Source organism: Pinus tabuliformis, chromosome 3_2, assembly GCF_031772625.1.
Source record: "Pinus tabuliformis cultivar Carrire ecotype Pingquan chromosome 3_2, CPIR1, whole genome shotgun sequence".
NCBI lineage: Eukaryota > Viridiplantae > Streptophyta > Pinopsida > Pinales > Pinaceae > Pinus > Pinus tabuliformis.
This window is the reverse complement of record NC_142302.1, coordinates 619,249,529-619,255,576: the sequence shown is the minus strand read 5'-3', so window position 1 is coordinate 619,255,576 and position 6,048 is coordinate 619,249,529.

The window sequence follows — 6,048 nt, the reverse complement described above, 5'->3', positions numbered from 1 at the left end:
TCCCCACATCCATAAAGCATCTGCGAGGATTTCTTGGGTTGACAGGGTATTATCGCAAGTTTGTTAAGAATTATGGGAGAATAGCAGCACCTCTAACAACATTATTGAAGAAAGATGCATTTTCATGGACTCCGGAAGCAACAAAGGCCTTTGAACATCTTAAAGAGGCAATGTGCCAAGCACCGGTCTTAGCTACACCGGACTTCACAAAAACCTTTATTGTGGAATGTGATGCTTCAGGAAATGGAATTGGTGCTGTTCTAATGCAAGATGAAAGACCCATTGCTTTTGAAAGTCGTCCAATCAAGGGAAAGTTTTTAAGCAAAGCTATTTATGAGAAGGAAATGTTGGCAATACTCCATGCACTTAAGAAATGGCGACCCTACCTAATGGGAAGACACTTCAAGGTAAAAACGGATCATGATAGCCTTAAATACTTTTTAGAACAAAGATTATCCTCTGAAGAGCAACAAAAGTGGGTCACAAAGATGTTGGGTTATGACTTTGAAATCATCTACAAAAAAGGGAAGCAAAATGTGGTGGCAGATGCACTCTCAAGAAAGGATGAGGATGTGGAAGCATTGTTGTGCGCCATTTCTATTATCCAACCAGATTGGATAAACGAAGCAAGGGAGGAATGGAAGAATGATGAAGAAGTGTGGGCACTTATTCGAAAGCTACAACAAGATTCCAGTACGTCTGATACATTTAGCTGGAAAAATGATTCGTTATGGTACAAAGATCGCTTATACCTCTGTAAGAATTCCCAGCTAAAACAAAAGATTCTTATGGAATTGCACACTTCTCCCTTAGGAGGGCACTCAGGATTTTTAAAAACTTACCACAGGGTTAAGAAGGAATTTTTTTGGGATGGCCTTAAATCAGATATTCAAAAGTTTGTGGCAGAATGTTTGGTTTGCCAACAAAATAAAGTTGAAACAATTAAGACACCGGGTCTATTACAACCTTTATCCATTCCAAGCCAACGTTGGGAGGAGGTTTCAATGGATTTTATCACAGGTTTACCCAAGTCTGAAGGAAAGAGTGTCATCATGGTGGTAGTTGACAGACTTACCAAGTATGCACACTTTTGTGCATTATCACATCCATTTAAAGCCAGTACAGTTTCTACTGCATTTATGGAAACAATTCAAAAGCTACATGGAAACCCAAAGATTATTGTAAGTGACAGAGATCCCATTTTCACTGGAAATTTTTGGACATAATTATTTTCTTGTCTTGGTACTCAGTTAGCTCATAGCTCATCTTATCATCCTCAATCTGATGGGCAAACTGAGATAGTAAACAAATGTTTGGAAGGATATCTTCGTTGCTTTGTATCTGATAAACAGACACAATGGGTCAAATGGTTGCCTCTGGCTGAATGGTGGTATAACACTTCCTTCCATACATCAACAAAAATGACCCCATTTATGGCACTTTATGGGTATCAACCACCATCCATCACATCATATTTAAGAGAAAATTCTAAGGTTCAGGCAGTGGAACATCACATCGAACATCAACAACAAGTCCTCCAACTCTTAAAGGATAACCTCGTGTTGGCACAAAATAGAATGAAACAACAGGCAGATCAACATCGCAGTGAAAGAAGTTTTGATGTAGGTGATTGGGTATTCCTACGGCTACAACCATATAAGCAAATGTCCCTAAAGCAAGCTAAGAAGGATAATAAATTATCACCAAAGTATTATGGTCCGTACAAGGTGTTGCAAAAGATTGGTACTATGGCATACAAATTGGAGCTTCCTGCAGCTTCTCGATTGCACCCAGTTTTCCATGTTTCATGTTTAAAGAAGGTTATAGGCGACAAGCTCCCAGTTCAAACAATATTGCCAGAACTTGACGAGGAAGGAAAAATTATATTGGAACCGGAAGCAGTCACAGAAACAAGAACTCGACAGCTACGAAATCGATCAATTTCAGAGTATCTTATCAAGTGGAAGAACTTATCCGCTGAAGATTCCACATGGGAGGATGAGAATTTTATGCAGAAATATCCAGAACTACTCAAGCATTGAGGACAACACTTTTTTGAAGGAGAGGGGCATGTTGGGTCCCTATAATACTAGTGATTACCCCATTACTATTGTAGTTATACCCCTTATTTATATTGTTGTGCCCCTATTACCCCCATGTTGTTATTTCTGTGCCCCATGGAATCCTCTATTATTATTTTTGTGGCTTTATATTATTATTGTTAGGTCGGCTGGATTATATTGTGACTCCTTAGACTCCTATATATAGAAAGGAGGTTTTGTCATTTGAATCATGGAAGAATTGTTCATTTATGTAATGTAAAGGAGGTTGCCCCCTCGAAGAGGCTGAATTCTAAGGCGTTGATCTGTATTTTCTATCTTTTCTTGAGCTGGTTTCATAATAGAAGGGTAGTGTTGATCATTGAGCTCTAACATGCACCTGGATCTTTGGGTTGAAGCTTGATGGTACCTAAAGAGGCTGAAATCTTGAGTCCATCTTAGTCCCACCTGGATAGATTTCCCTAGTTAGGAATCTAGTTCGTGGCATTGTGGTGTGAAGCATATAAACTATGCTGAAGTACAAAAGACTAATAGCTTGTAGAACTAGAACACGAAGACTGGTAGCTTGAAGGCTTGAATATAAAAATACACATAGGTATTTAATATAATAATTTATTAATATATATAAAATGTATAAGATGATATACGATTACAATGAGGACCCTGCTTTTATACCTCAGCAGGTGACCTTTCGTGAATGGGCATGTCTTTTAGACATGCCTTTTCACTTAACTTAATCACTATTTAACATAATTAATATTTAATTATTTAATATTTATATTTATTTTATTTATTAACTTGTTATGAATTATATTCATAACATAGCCTCTTCCTTCGGAAGCTTTGTCCTCAAAGCTTTAACGTTGGGGGTTTTCTTCACTTGGTGTATGTCATCTCAATGTATGTAAAGTGACCTTCCTTTCGTCTTATAGCTAATTAGTGATTTTTTTTTTTTAGTCTAATTTTTTTTTGTAACTCTATATTTTTTTATTTTTATTACTCTATAATATATATATATATATATATATATATTTTATAACTTCAAATTTATATATATATATATATATATATATATATATATATATATAGTTTTTTAAACACTGATTATTATTATTATTATTTTTATTTTAATTATATAGTTGTAAACTATATATATTACAATTATATAATTATATAATGTAAAATATAATTATATAATTAAAATTTATATAGTTTGATGTTTTTATAATTAACTTTATATTAAAAGCTATTGGCTGGACACAACTATACCAGAACGATGGAACTAGGTTGACCAACACTAATACAATGACAGAGCGGACAACCAGGTAGCATGACGAGTGGTTAAGATAAGAGTCACAGGTAGCATTGTCTAGTGCCACGCCATCCACTGTGTAATTGAGAATGGCTTTCAAGCCAAGATCCCTGATTTTGCGCAACTCCCGAGAAACCGATTCAACATTCTCGCTCGCACTGAAATGAGCATGAGCTGCGTGAAAGATATGCAATTTATAAAGCTCGTACTTGCTTGAGGCCATGATCATGGGTTGGCAACAGATCAAATTAAGACGAAATAATGAATCAATTAACTCCTTTGTCGTGAATCCTGAGAACAATTTCTCCTTGTCTCCCAGGTCCAGAATTGAAGAGGAATTATCATCTGCATTAATATTGTTGTTCTTTACATTTCTGGTGGCGGCATGAAAGAATTTGTGGTGCTCCCGCATGAATCGGGCCTCCGGTTCACCGTCTCACACTAGACTGAGGTTAGTAATGGCGTCACGACCTCGGAACTTGAGAGCTGAATAGCCCTTGAAGTTTGAAGCCCCAAGGACACCCTCTAGAAGCAGAGGGTCTACTGACCAAACTCGACCACAACCTTTCATTTTCATATGTTCAAGAAACTGGGGTTCTAGGTCGTCGAAAGTGTTGAGTAGGGTACCCCAACTTTCGAGATTCTTGGGTATCTTCCGCTTCAAAAACTGATACCACAGGTCGGTCTCATTAGTCATCTTGAGGCTGACAGTGGGAAAATCTGGAGTGAGAGAAAATACATCAGATTCTGTCTGCTTGTGGGGAATATGTAACCACAGAGAATAATACATATACGTAGAAAACACACCGGTGGTGCTGAATGTCACCCTCAGAATCCCGATTCTGTTGGCGACGTCGAGACTCCAACTGAAGAAAATATCGGTGACAACGCACGTCAGGCGTGCGCTCGGCTTATTGTAGAGGCATCGCAGCAGCTGCTCAAAGGGGTGTTGAAGCCTTTCGCAACCGCATACGAGAAAAAAAATGATTGTAGGGAAGAGAGTCAGTGTTCTCCACATCCGGGGGCAGGCCTTCGATGCCCTTCAGAAATTGCAGTTCCTCCAGGCAGATGTCCATGCTTCCATCGCCTCTGCAGGCGGCGGCCACCATGGGATCCAAACACATAACATTTTTAGGAGTATTGACGATTGTTACGATGAATTGCCCTCGCTTTGCAAGAAGCTTGGCGAGATCAAAGAAGGGGATGATGTGACTGTGCGCCATCAGAGGAAACATCACCACATGAGGCCTGTCCTTACATATAATCCTCTATGGCGTTGCCATTCTCTCCAGCACACAAGTGTTCTTTTCCATGGATTTAGCCGAAGCCCAAACATTGAGCGGAGCTACCTCCTACTTCGGCTGCCTTCCGTTCTCTGAAACACTCACCACAGAAGAGTTGAATTCTTCCGTCATCGCGCTGCCCACTTCATCATCTTGGTTTTCTTCAGTGAACTGCTCAACCTTTATTGCCAAATCGTCAAATCAACATTTATTAGTTTGGACTTGCTGAGATTCATTGACCTTTGCAGCTTCATATTCATCTTCATAAACAGAATTAGTATCCCCATCAATTCTTTCATCTTTTTTATTATTGATTTCTTTCGGAAATTCTTTAACTTCTGCAAATGATTTTTCTAAACGCTGTAATGCTTCTTGAATACTAAACTGTTCAACGTAATCAAGATGTGAATGTAATGGTACATTGTGCGGCGAACTACGTTCAGAGGCCCGCATGATTATATCTTGTGCCATGGCTCTGATACCACTGAAGCATATAAACTATGTTGAAGTACAAAAGAATGATAGCTTGTAGAACTAAAACACGAAGACTGGTAGCTTGAAGGCTTGAATATAAAAATACACACAGGTATCTAATAATAATTTATTAATATATAAAATGTATAAGATGATGAAAGATTACAATGAGGACCTTGCTTTTATACCTCAGCAGGTGACCTTTCGTGAATGGGCATGTATTTTAGACATGACTTTTCACTTAACTTAATCACTATTTAACCTAATTAATATTTAATTATTTAATATTTATATTTATTCTATTTATTAACTTGTTATGAATTATATTCATAACATGGTGCCTAAATTGTTGAGAGACCAATGGATAGATTTCCCTGGCAAGGAATCTAGTCCATGGCATTGTGATGCCTAAAATTCTTCGTAGATTATGTGTTTTGAGATCTTCCATGTACCTCTTTGATTATATGAATACCTCCCTCGTTAAGAGGGAGTGTTGGATATTGTAACTAGGTTTGGTCTTCATTATTTTACTTGAGTCAAATGTAATATATTTTTCAAAATAAAAGAAAACATAATTTTATTTTTAAATTGAATTGACTTGTTAAAGCATGGGTTTCATGCTTGGGTCAATTGTCGTAGGTCAAGCCTCCATTGAAGGCTTTAGGATTGTTGGTTTGAGTCAAAGTCTATATTGTCATGTAAAAACTCCTCCTCCATCAAAGTCTCCTTGATGTCGACTTCAAAAAGAACCCTCATCTAGCCGACCTCCTCAAAAGAATACATGTCGAATGAACATAGAAACACTGATCTTCAAATACTCATGTCGGCTCATTTTATATTGGACAATAAATATATATACAAGGGTGAGAACTTCACATCACTATCACAGAAGTTCAGATATGGAATTAAGAGACATGTT